The sequence below is a fragment of the Maniola jurtina genome, chromosome 2 (assembly GCF_905333055.1).
Source record: "Maniola jurtina chromosome 2, ilManJurt1.1, whole genome shotgun sequence".
NCBI classification, from domain to species: domain Eukaryota; kingdom Metazoa; phylum Arthropoda; class Insecta; order Lepidoptera; family Nymphalidae; genus Maniola; species Maniola jurtina.
In genome coordinates this window covers 373,891-388,132 of record NC_060030.1, presented here as the reverse complement: position 1 = coordinate 388,132, position 14,242 = coordinate 373,891, and the positions used below count along the sequence as shown (strand labels likewise).

The 14,242-nt window shown below is 37.6% G+C and overlaps 1 protein-coding gene across 1 annotated transcript in view; it reads right to left on the bottom strand.

The window, feature by feature from the left end:
* The window catches only part of LOC123877890 (Down syndrome cell adhesion molecule-like protein Dscam2), a 77,903-nt gene extending 69,394 nt beyond the window's left edge, over positions 1-8,509 (bottom strand). Inside the window, exon 1 of the mRNA XM_045924844.1 lies at positions 8,405-8,509. The gene's annotated coding sequence lies outside the window, so the exon portion shown is untranslated. The remainder of the gene's footprint in view (positions 1-8,404) is intronic.
* Positions 8,510-14,242: the final 5,733 nt, after the last annotated feature.

Sequence of the window (14,242 nt, the reverse complement as noted above, 5' to 3'; positions counted from 1 at the left end):
AATATCTGATAGATACGACAATTTCCATTGGAATGCAAATTGTCGTATCTATCAGATATTTAACTTATGTCTGGAATGATACTGGATGGGACTATTCGATGCTTAAAATCACGCTAATTTCGATGCTTGTGATTAAAAATATCCAACCCAGTTACTAGACTGAAATATAAAGTCACTGGAGACAATGTGATCCACGGGAATTAAATATTCACACTTTCCTAGTAGCAATACACCAATAAATTAGATTACTGGACTGGAATGCTAGTGGAATAATGTAAAACAACCAGAATGCCTGAAGAAATGTAGTAAATTATAACTGGGTTCACACGACGGGTGCAGGTACATACACAGGCAATACATAAAAGGTAAGTAACTCCAGATTTTAGGCGACATTTTGCTGAGTCGTGGTGTTCGGCGTAGATTGATGTGGTTTTGCTTAATATTACTTTTTATTATGCTCAAAATAGAGCATAATACGTATATTATTTAAGTGGCTGCTTAAATAATACACTTTTATATTATGCTTCAGAAATGTGAAAGTCTTGTATCAGCCAATTCTATGATTTTGCATATACATCCACTTTTATAACTACTTCATAACTGTGAAAGTGGCATAGGCTCCTTTTTATCCCAGAAAATCAAAGAGTTCCCCCACGGGGTTTTAAAAACCTAAATCCATGCGGATGAAGTCTCGGGCATCAGCTAGTAAACAAATAAATATGAACACAACTTTTTAATAAATCCAATACTAGAAAAGATATTATACATTTCTTCCACCTTCTCATATAAAGGATTTGACTACGGAAACTAAAATAATTTTCCTTTTCATTAATTCATTCATACGTACAAAACGCGAATATCAAATTAAACGTTTTACACATTAACTGAAGAGCTTAAACAAATAGCAGGCAACGAGAGGAATTACATTTTGGATTTCGTTTGAATTTTTTGCCTCCAAAAAATCCAGGGGTTTCAATAAGTAGAAAAAAGATATGGAGTAACGGGGGCCTAATTAAAAGAATTTGTAAAAGTAACCTATTCCACTCTCCTGGTGTTTAAACTATACCTAACCAAATTACATCGAGCCATTCAAATTCAAAATATTTTTATTCAATTAAACTTTTACAAGTGCTTTTGAATCGTCAAAATAATCTACCACTGGTTCGGAATTTCGTTCCTACCGAAAAGAACCAGCAAGAAACTCGGCGGTTGCTCTTTTCAAGTATTCAATTTACAATTATTATTGTAAATTGAATTGAATTGGTATATTTACCATAATATGCTCCGTTTCGACGTGATTGAAGGACAAACCAAGAAAACAACATACAAACACCCTTTGGCATTTATAATAAGGAAGTATGGATATTGGATACAGAGTAGAACCAATTTTGTGATCCACCCGAATCTAATTCAAGGTACAAAGCGAGCTTATTTAGCTAAATATTTCAAAGAATTCTTGATAATATTCCGTGGATTGTACCTATGTACGAAATTGGCTCCACGGACTAAATTGCAAGGTAAATTTTGTACAAAATGAGTTTCCAGAGTTGAGTAATGAAATTGATATGAAAACGTTTTGAGTGTTCGTGTTTCTGAATGTTGATTTTGATTGCGGTTGTTGTAGTTTGGAGCTAACATTCCAAAAATTTTGACTCTGAACATGCGTAATAATTTTATTGAAAGTTTAGATTTCAAGAGCCCCATATTGATTACCATTGGGTTCTAACAAAAGGACCTATGTATAACTTAGGTATATTTCATATTGATTTTTTTTTTGTTTAGTAAAAAAAACATTTAATCTTTTTGGAATAGGCAAGCATGTGTAAATTACAGCAGCTAGTAGCTGCTACAATGAACAGACAACATCAAACGAGTCGCAGGGAGCCGCTGGATTCCGGCGGCGCAGGACCGCTTCATGTGGAAGTCCCTACAAGATACATACGTCCAGCTGTGGACATCTATCGGTGGACGAAACAAATAGTCAAATCATTTGGTCCAAATTAAAAAATATATTGGTCCAAGAGTCCGTGAGAGGCAGTTTTTGATGTTTCACGGGATGCTATTAAACATCACGTCATTTATTGTCAGACACTTGGTATAGTGAAAATTGTTCCGCCACACTCCCTCAATGTTTGATAATTTTGCATTGTACTTACGTCGTAGTACAAATACTAATTTTTAACCCCCGACCCAAAAAGAGGGTGTTATAAGTTTGACGTGTGTATGTATGTGTGTGTGACGTGTGTGTCTGTGGCATCGTAGCTCCTAAACGAATGAACCGATTTTAATTTAGTTTTTTTGTTTGAAAGGTGTCTTGATCGAGAGTGTTCTTAGCTACAATCCAAGAAAATCGGTTCAGCCGTTTGAAAGTTATCAGCTCTTTTCTAGTACTGTAACCTTCACTTGTTGCTTGAGAAACTATTTAAAGATGTTCCCCAAGTAGCCAGTCAGTTTCGAAGGCTGTAATACCCTACCAGACAGGCATTTAGGAACTGTATATTATAGTTACTTACAAGAATTTTGGAATTTTTGTTTTTCAAATTATTATGTATAATTCATACAGTAAATGAAGTATTTTGAATTTAATTTTCCCTAGTATTGTAAAGTGACAAGCTCGCCTTAATTAAGGCTGTTACATCTAAGCAGAGCTTGGAGAGTGGAATATTCACCACTAATTAGCTTCTAGAATATTCCGCGGCACATAATGTGCGCTAGAAAGTGCTTTGTGACTGCCTCTAATGACGAATGCGAGAGTCTGTGCCACAGAACTCCAAGGCAAGTAATAGAAATGGTAGAGTCTGTGCCATAGAACTTTAACGTTACTAATAGAAATGGTACTCACGATCTCTATGTAGCACTACCAAAAAACAGGTCAATAAAAACAAAAAAAAATCCAACCTAACTACAATCTGTTTCTTTTCACAAATTGATGCCTTTCAATTTTACAGTACTCTTCTACAATTTTATTCTAATTTGTATAATCTTAAGTGGTACACCGCATAGATTTGACTTTGTTGTTTGGACACTTGTTAAATTCCACTATGGAGACGTTTAGAACAGCTATTAATATTTTACGGAGTAGAGAGTTACTCTATTGTTAAACTACCGACTTCGTTGGCGTGACTTTTGTTAAAGAGAGAACCTTCATTTAAATTCTTAAGTTTCTAGACTCAGTTGTTTAAGTTGTACACGCTACAATGTAAGTCAGTCAGTTTTCAGGGTTCCATACCTCAAAAAGAAAAAAATAAACACTTATAGGATCACTTCTTTGTCGGTCTACCGTGTCTGTCAAGAAAAACCAATAGGGTACTTCCCGTTGGCAGCTAGATAGGTCTTAGCACAAGTAAGGGGAAAAATTCGAAAACTGTGAATAACACAGTGGTTATATCACAAAAATAAAATTAAAATGACGTGTTCTTGAACTAATAATTTACTGAACCAAATTATAGATGGCGCCGTCCGGCATTAACTTGCACGAAGTCACGCTGCAGGGTAGCTGTTGCTTGTAGGATAATACGGAACCCTTCTTTTTTTAATCATGTACATAATAGTTGGATTATATTTTGATAAATGTTATATGGTTATGTTGGATTATTGGATCGTTGGTTGGCAGGCGTTGCTTTGCGGAATTCCATCAAAAAAAGTGTTTCTTCAAAAAATTCTTTAGAATGTTCAGTTGCGTTATATATTTAAAGAAGGTAAAGGTAGGTAAGTGGTATGTAGAAACATTTAAATGCGGGAATATAAGACAGGGGATGCAAGTGCGGGAGTGACGCGGGGATGGAGTGCGTCTAAACGCGGCGAAGGACGCTCTCCACGCCTCGCTACGTGCGTGGAATATGATTTATTACACGCTCTAAACGCCTGCATGTTGTATTATATTCAGACTACACGCAGTTTATTTCAATTTACACAAGTTTACGCAAATTTTAAAGTATGAACATACTTCTAATACAAATTTATTCTGAAAGAGACTTTCACAATTATCAAAAGCTTAGTAAAACATGCGGGGTAACCGCTAGTTGGCATTGTTGTAGAGTGAACTAGACTGAGTGAACTTTCGATTTGTTCCTAAATCGACGATATGTTAAATATTAGGCTATGGCTACTTGCGTCAAATGTACTAACATTTGACGCCTGCCCGTAAAATCGAAGCCGTGACGTTTTGTTAGAAGTTCCCTAACTGTCGTGAACTGTGATACAGATTTTTAATCCCCGACCCAAAATGAGGGGTGTTATAAATAAGTTTGACGTGTGTATCTGTCTATCTGTCTGTGGCATCGTAGCTCCTAAACGGATGAACCGATTTTAATTATTTAGGTTTTTTATTCGAAAGGTGGCTTGATTGAGAGTGTTCTTAGCTATAATCGAAGAAAATCGGTTGGGCCGTTTGAAAGTTATCAGCTCTTTTCTAGTTTTCTTATAGAGGTTTGTGTGTCAGGGGTTTTTTTTAAAATTTTGTGTTATAGCAAATTAATCTTGTTTTTCATACTTACAATTTCCAAAAACTATTTTTTTTTTTTAAAAAAGCCCCTAGAATGATCCTTCACTCAACTTGTCAGTTAGGTACACCATATCTTGAGACACGTAGCGTGAAAAATCGCGATACTATCTCGCATTCCGTACCTGTGAGTCCGTGCCTGTCGTCTTATCTGATTGGACGCGAAAAAATAACAAAAACTGGTCAAGTGCGAGTTGGACTTGCTCACAATGGGTTCTGTACCACCATAGAGTCAGCGACAAAGCTAGGTTTGCACCCGTCCATAGTCGCTTGCACACTGGCGGGTGCAAACCTAACTTTATCGCTGTTTGTACAAAACATATTAACACTATTTTAATTTTTTTAATGTCTGGTCTCTAGGGTTCCGGACCTGAAGGATGCCAACGGGACCCTACTACTAAGTCTCCGCTATCCATCCGTCCGTCTCTCTGCCTGTCTATCTGTCAGCAGGCTCTATCTTTTAACCATAATATGAAGAGAGTTGAAATTTTCGCTGAATTTTTTGCCGCTATAACAATCTAAACGTACCTACGTAATAAGAAATTTAAAATGAACACCATGTCAATTGAAAAGTACATAAACTTGTACTATGGTACGCAACCCTTCGTGTGAAAGTTCGACTTGCAATTAACTGGTTTTTAAATTCTTAAGTTAGCATGGCGGCCAATTTTAAACTTTAATATTTTGTTGTTATAGCAGCAATAGAAAAACACACTGTAAAAATTTCATCTCTATACCAGTATTAGTGAGTTAGCACTGACAGACAGACAGACAGACGAATGGACACTGAAGGATTTAGTAGTACGGTCCAGTTGGCACTATTTGGGTACGGAACCCTAAAAACTAAACAAATGAGCTAACTTTTACATAAAATTCGGATGTTTTTTTTTTACGAAAATGGAGAGATAAGCTTAATATAAGCGATAGTAAAAGCAATGAAAAACTAAGAAAATGTTTGCCTTTTACAATATTTGGGACAATTTTCCTGCAACTTAACCGTTTTTCTTTTTGCGACATTATATTTTATCGGCTAAACCTGCTTCTTTAGGTCATCGGTCCAGTGGGCTGGTGATCGTCCCTCCATATTATACTAGGTACTAATTTTATTTTCTGTTACTAATTATTATGTAATGAAGGAGTTCCCATGGGATTTCTATATACCTAAATCTACACAGATGATGTTGTGGACGACTGACTGACTGACTGATTTATCAACACACAGCTCAAAATACCTACTATTTACCTATTCATTCAGTGTACTGGACAGATCGAGCTGACGTTTGGCATGCACATAGCTGTTTTAACGTAACACAAGCTGTTTTAACCTAAGAAAGAATTTTTGAAAATTCAACCCCTAAGAAGACAAAAAAGAGGTTTGAAATTTGAGAAATAAATAAGCTAGTTATAAAATAAAATTCAAATAATTAGAATGTGAAATTCAATAGACCGTACGCCACGAATTGCTAAGTAAGCAATAATACCACTTCACCATGACAAAGGTCATCCAAATCCTTTTGTGATGCTTCAACAGGCTCTCGGACGTCGAGAGGGGGGAAAGGGGAATGTATGAGGGCCGGAAATGTCCTCGAGGATTATGGTCAGGGGTTACACCCCCTGCAGTCACAAAAGGATCGTGGTAATATGAGTTATTACTACCCTTTTAACGATCGCCCGATAAGAATAATATTGTTAGGGACGTTTTTATGTCTTAAAAGTGGGATATTCCGCATTCCATTCCCGGCAGTTAAAGTTTAAAAATTTATGATTTCTAAACAGTTTCTGGTCTGGTCTGGTGATGGCTTTGACTGTGGCTAGTTGCTACCCTACCGGCAAAGCCGTGTTGCCAAGCGATTAAGCGTTCCAGTACAATGATGTGTAGAAACCGATAATAGGTATGGGCTTAATAAACTGCCATACCCCTTCCAACTCAGCTTTCTTTCATCATAGACTGCATCATCATTTACCATCAGGTGAGATCGCAGTCAAGAGCTGACTTGTACCAAAAACTCTTTGATTTTCCGGAAGTAGGGGGCCTACGCGGCTCTGTAAAAACAAGATCAAAGAGTCCGCATGGTATTTTTAAACACACCTAAATCCACGTAGGCCAAGTTGCAGGCATCATTTAATTGGTACAAAGATAGCTGGCATTCTGGAGATAGACACAGACCGAAAATTAAAGCTCCCATGGGATTTTCAAAAATCTATATCCATGCGTACAAAGTCGTGGTCATAATCTAGTAACTAGTTTTTACATATAGGATAGTTTGTCAAAAAAGTTCAGGACTTAGTTGAATATTAGTAATAACTGAAAAATCAAAATAATTTACTGTAACAATTAGGTCAAGAAAACTAAAAAACTTCTATTTTTCTACGAAAACACACTTTATGGCACCACTTCAGCTTCTGTCCGGCCCTACCTACTTAAGTGTTTTTCTCTCTGAGAGGTTTACATAATCTAAAAATAACATTTTTTTAGCTCTATCGACTCTATAATAATATAATAAATGGTACATATTTTTTTAAGAAAGTAGAACAATCCATGTCCATACTTATATACTAATATTATTATTAATATGAAAGTGTATCTGTCTGTCAGCTTTTCGCGGTCCATCTGTTTAATTGATTTTAGAGTTGGGTTCAAAGATAGCTTGCATAGGCTACTTTTTATCTCGGAAAATTAAAGAGTTCCCACGGGATCCGTAGCAAACCTAAATCCACTTTCTACGGGGTTTTTAAGAACAAATGCACGCGGCTAGCTATGTCGGAATATTTTTGAAACAATAATGGCTCGTGAAAATCACATAACGTTGCAAAATCGCAACACCACATAAGTACAAACTAGCAGCTTTACAGGAGAGCGAAAAAAGTTGATTTTTCCAGAGGTTTGGGTCATAGTCTGTTTGGGCTGTTTTATGGATTTCCTGCAGTTACTTTTTATTATTTTAAGAGTTTCTGTTGGATATTTTCTTGTTTCTGATTGGCTGAAACGACACATCTCTAGTGAATGGCTTCGAAATGTTAAAACCACCAAAATATGACTTAAGTGGTGGGTGTTAGCACTTAAGTGACGATAAGTACCTAGGACTTCCAATTCCTTGTGCATAAAACAACTTCACCTGGGCTTAGATTGAGCATAATATAAAATTTTCATTCCTGAAAATCTATGCATATAAAAATAATTATCCTTAATGACTGATCTATCAGTTGCATCTATCAGTACTTAGTAGGCATTTTTTTGACAAAATCACTCACTAAGAAAGGATTTTTGAAAATTTTACACCTAACGGGTTTAAATAGGGGATAATTTATTATGAAATCTATAATTTTTTAATTTACGTGTTGATGAAAATTGGTATTTGGACTTTTGTTTAAAAATATTAACTTTGACTTTCGCTGGAAATGAAATAATACGTGCTTCAGGATTTTTAGATATTCGATTATTTTGAAAGATTTCAGAAATTACATGCAGGAGGACAGCTAGTATCCTCGCAGAAGCACTTTCGGGTTTAAGATGATTCCTTGACCTTAACTAGTGCGTTTAATTTACGTAAATTTAACCTTAGCTAAGGTTAAGTAACGACCATACCTCTCTGGATTTTCACCCCTAAAATTCTCTGAGTAGAGAATAGAGATACCTACTTATTGATTGAAATATTTATAACTTCTTACCGAATCTACGAAAATAAGTACGAAAAAAGTTTTAGATAATTTTTTGAAATAATGGATACTATTTCAATGACAGTTTTGTTTTGATTCGCCCATGGCTTCACCATAATCAGCTGATGCGGTAATATAACCTCTCCTTAAGTTCTCTCTTCTAATCCTTCCTCGGATATTAATTAAGGGGGCACTCGAGGGAACTTTAACCCTGCAATTCACGGGTCAACCTTAATTACTACGTACCTAGTTTTTCCACCGTTCCTTTCCCACAGACGCTATCACAGATTTGTAAGAGAGGGATGGAGGGTGGAGGAGCGAGCCGCGGGACGCCCGGTCGCGGTCGCTTCGCGAGGCTGACTGAATTCAGGAATCTCTGCGCCTCTCAACCCAGGTCAGGTCACCGGTAGGGGCTCGTCCAGACGAGGGATAAATTCTATGAATGTTTCAGTTACGTATTTTCATCGGCAATTGGGAGCGACGATTTGTTGACTTTTCAAATTTTATTGTGTATCGATTTCAGTTTAGTTGGGCGTGGGCTGGGTGTTCTCATTGCTACTAACTTTTCACCATCTTTTTTGAAGTGGCAGTACACCTTCTCATGAAGTGGTATCTTAAGAGAACTCTACTACCGTTTGAAATACTGACTCTATCAAAAACTAATTACGTAATTATAGTGATCTTTTTGAAACAAAAACGTATTACGCTGCGCTTGACTACAATCACACCAAAAAGAAGGTGTTGGTACAGCCTAAGGTAGAGCGTGCCTGCCTAGAAGGTCCAGTATTTACCTACTCTTCTTTGAATGTAAGTACCAATATTATAAGCTGTCGGGGAAAGCGGAGCCGGAAGGTCATTCCATATTTTAGTAGTGCGTATTAGAAACGAGCCTAGCCATACCACACTTAAATAAATATAAATGGCTGCAAAAGTGTGCGAAGTGTGTCTGTCTGCCAGTCTGTCCGTATGTTACCTTTCCACAGCCCATTTGCTTAGACGATTTGGCAAAGAGGATCCTGGAGACGGACAAAAATTTCTTTTACCCTGGAAAATTATAAAGTTCCTGTAGGATTTAAAAAAAACCCGAAATTGATGCAGACAAAGTCACGGGCATCACAAAGTACTTTATAAATTCTAGTATACTATATACTTACCATACCCATTAATAGGTAGAAATAAGAAAGAAATCCAATATTATTTACTCAGTTTATTGCATAGGTATACAAATCAACGCTCACCCTTTCAACACCTCACCTTTAGCCGGCATCCCCCTAACCAATGAATTTAATCCTCAAACAAATCCCAAACAAACAAAGGTAACTTCATCACACCTCAGTATGGAGAAGGCTTTACTCAGCATCCCACCAACACCGACACACACAGTAAACAAACACAAGGAAATGGTTGACAACCTTCCAAGAGAATTTGATACTCTATGCATGTGTGGGTATGGAAATGTCTGACGTAATACATTACGTCTGTGTGAGTTTTCCTGAAAATGGCCGCCGGAAGTTAAGCGCATGCGTAGAGAAAAACCACGCGTGTTTTTTCCTCTCATAAATCGTGTTTCAAACGAATTTAAGCCTTATCTAATTAGCTATAAGTGTGGTAGACAAATTAAGTAAAGGAAAATAAAGTATGTCTAGGAGTATGGCGGGATTTTGAAGTTGAAAGTTGGGAAAGGGTATTTCTGGAAATGAATATGGGGATAATTTAATTGTTACAAAAAAGAGAAACTAAAATTAAAAGCTGCCTTGTTTCTGAAACAGAATGAACTGTGGAATTAACCGTTTTATTGCAGGTCGCGTGGAATTCACATTTAGCGCCCGCCTTACGATGCAGCGCCTTTTCAATATACTGATGATACTGGCAGAAACTTTAAAAAAGTGCCAACAATAATTGTTAATACGCGAGTGGTATAACATAGGTATATAAAATATGTAACGAAACTTTAATGATATTAAGATTATAATGAAATATAAAATGATGGTTAGGCGGTAAACCTTAAAAAAAGATAAACTCGCAATTTATAAAATTAATGTGGATCCAGACAGATAGAAGCTAGTTAGCTAACTAGATACGCTTTGGGTTTGGTTGTATTACCTAAATAGGGTTGAAATGTAATAGGGGATGTGCTCAAAATAACACCATTAAGATAAGTTCAGTCAGCAATACATTATACCGCACTAACGCCACCCATAGGACTGCTTTTGAGTTAAAGTTGACTCATAAAACATAGTTTGATTTAGTGACTTTATAATTATGTATTACATCCATTCTAAATTTCAGCCAAATCCGTTCAGTAGTTTTTGCGTGAAGGAGTAACAAACATACACACACACACACACACACACACACACACACACACACACACACACACACACACACACACACACACACACACACACACACACACACACACACACACACAGACAAACTTTCGCTTTTATAATATTAGTGTGATTATAAGGGTGACTGTTTTTGTTTTATATAAATAATCACTTCCTGTACTAAAATATTTGTAGTTGGTGCGTCCATAAAGGAACAAAACAAGTAAACTTTTGCTTTCTGTTTGTATTTCTGTAATTCTACCATTCAATTTTAGTCTTTATCGTTATGAACTGATAGGCATTCACTGCTGGACATAAATCTGCTGGATAGATAAGGAATTCCAAACGCCACGGTTTTGCGCCGCCTGAATCTAACTCCCTGCAATTCGTTTGATGTCGTCTGTGTACTACTGGGGACCGAAGGAGGTTACGAATTGTAGAGGTCTGCTGAAGCTGCGCCTTTCGGTGCGAGGTCCCTATTCCAGGAGCTTGACACCTTGGGACGTCGACGTCTATGAATTTTCGAACTACGAGTAGTGCCTTTTCAATCACTTCAGTTTCACGACCCGTTTAGCTATGGTTGCTCTGGTTCTCCTCATATTTTTTTTTCATCGTGACTGATACTTCCCTTTCCCCTCCAATTAAGCGTAAAGCTTGTGCCAGGAGTGACAATGGTGCAACAGGTGGGGCTTGAACCGCCGACCTTTCGGAATGCAGTCCGCTCCTCAACCGTTGAGCCATCGAGACTTTATTGATTATGTAGAGACTCCAAGTATAACATCCATCCTCCTCTCTATCGCTCTCTGAACGTCTGTATCATCCAATAATTTCAGGAAAATGTTGAATGTATTGAGCAAACTCTCAATAAAATGTCAGATTATATAACAAAGAAGTACTTAAAAGGATCAGATAAAATAATTTTTCAGAAATTTCCTATGACATTGATGATAAACGGACGCCGTTCGTAATATTTTAACTTTCGGATCGGCAGCTCGGCTCGCAAACAAGTCATAAAGCGACAATTTATGACATTGACATGTTGAGTCGGTATCAATCAACTTATTTTGTGAGCTCGAGCCATAAAATTGATGTAGTATTCCAATTTAATCCCTTAAATAGCTAACCGTTATAATACGAGTATCTTTACCATTATTTGGTTCGTCACAATATCCGAAATCCATCTTGAGCAACAAAAATAACATAGAAAGGTAAAAAATAATAGGTCAGTTTTCGTGCGAAAACATCATTAGGGAAACCTGCATGTCTGAGTTGTCTATAATGTTTACAACGGTGTGTAAAGTCTGCCAATCCATACATAGCCAGCGTTGTGGACTGTGCTCAAAATCCTTTTCATTTTGAGCCCTTATTGATCCATTGTTGGATATAGGACTTGCACGCCATTTTTCTCGGTGCTGAGCGAGCCTCGTCCAAGTATTCCTCGTGAGCTTGGTTATGTGTTGGAACGAGATGGTTGTGTCGTACGTGCTACGTGGTCTCCACTCCAGTAGCAAACGAGTCATCTGTCTGTCTACAGACGTGCCTTGCCCATCTCCCTTTTGATCTGAACACTGTCAGTGACACTGGACAAATAAAGTCGCTTGCGTCCATAGTTGATAACCCTCTGTAGCCCTATACGTTTTCCCCGGGTGGTGCCAAAGACAACATCGAGTATCAGGTGACGGTTACACACCTGATAAAACAATACACACCTGAGTAAGGTACCTCGAAAAGAGTGAATTCACCAAAGGCCATAAACCCCCTAAGATTACATTTTTTTCAAAATCCTCTGGTTCTCTAAAGCTCCCCTACCACACCTAACAATAACCTAAATGAGTTCGCTAACAACCGTTTCCCGATAACTCGCAGAACTACTGCACTCCCAACTCGAACAAACTGGAGCACGTATTGTTTCAGCGAATTCCCATACGGAGAGTTTGAAGAACTTTTTATTGTACACTAATGAATTTCTGCGACTTCGTTTGCAAGTTTGAGGAACTTCCGCGCTGAAGTAAATTGAGTGTTTCAGAGTCAAGTTATTTCAAATGAGAGAATTTAATGAGTGAATTTCTGTTTTCCGTGGAGGCCTGGGGCCATGGAGTATTAGTGCAAAGAAAATCTTACGAGACATTAATAAATCGCGCGGTGGATAATTTTATCATGTGATGACAGATAGACTAGCTCATTTTTAGGATTCCATAGTCAACAGTCAATAAGGAAGCCATATAGTTTCGCCATATCCGTCTGTCTTTTTGTCCGTCCGCGGATAAGCTCAGAGACTGTTAGTGGGTTACTAGAAAGCTATGACCGCATCATAGCTTTCTAGTATCTACAGATATCACGCCAAAAAAGTGGGAAGTATAAAATCCTGAAAAAACTAAATTGGATCTCAAAAATGGATACGAAATAAAAATACTTGGCGTGAATAAATTGATCCTAACTTTTACTCTTACGCGATAAGAGTCGAGCACATTTTGCGAAGAGAGGACAGAAACCTGCTCAAGTGGCCTTTCACATGAATATCTACTTTCTATCTTTGTTGTACCTATTCCACTCCCTTCACAACCCCTCGCACTGTCAAGGGTCACTGGTAGAGATCTCTTATATAGATAAGTGCTTCTCTGTCCACTTTTTTTTCTTTTTCTATTTATTGTTACAACTTTCTAGTACAAATTAAAAAAAAGTAGCGTTCAAATACCTGCCTGCTGGTTGAAGAAGATCTGCTTGACCAACGAATACCGGGAGCAGGTCCATTGAAGCAGACCTTAAGAGTGGAACTTTAGTGGAACCATGAGAAGGCAGTGGCCAATGACAGAGGGGCATGCAAATAACTGCTACAAATGAATCCATCGACTTACACACACCCAAAGCTACAAAATAATGTGGATTTGCGTAATCGTACAAGTCTCTGTCACCATTCCTCAACCTCATAGCTAGGGTTTGGAATACTCTTCTGCAATCTGTGTTTTCTACCAAGATCCGGTATCTTTCAACCAAGAGTGAGTAGGCATCTTCTAGCTAAACTCAACCCATTTTGGGCGACATTATCTTTTTTCCATCAAGTGTGATTGTGGTGAAGCCTATAATGAATAAAAAAAAAACTTATGAAAGCAAAGGAAGGAGGAAATTTCTGTACCTACCGACTGAGAATCTATCCTTCTCTCGACTGTAACCCGTTAGGTTGCAGCATCGACCCCTTCGCGAGGGGCGATTATGAGGGCGATCATTCAGTGACTGGGGTCATGGCTTGTTCTACTTGACTGTAGTCACAGTGTAAATATATCAGCAGTATACAGTATACAGTGAGGTATGCCCTTTATATTACTTATTACAAGCATTGATAGCCTAGTGCCTCTTCGGGGGTCTGAGGATCGATCCCAGACGCGCATCTTTAGCTTTTCCGAATTATGTGCGTTTTAAGCAAATCATATCACTTCCTATAGCTTCTCATTCTGAGAAGAGACCCGGTGCCCGTGCTCACTGCTCAGTAGGAACCTAATGAGCCGGTCATGAGTTGATGATGGTGATGATTTTACTTACATAGCGGGTTGAAGGCCATCCCACATATTCGTGGATACGTGGATTTTAAATAAAAACAACCTTAATTTGAAATGTTCTTTTAATTATCGTATTTTGTAGTTTATTTATTTACAGAAACTTATTGACAGAGGCAGTGATGATTTTCACATAAATTTGGCATCGACTTATAAGTAATTTAATACAAGAACGCTGAGAACAACCTTTCTAAATACGTTTT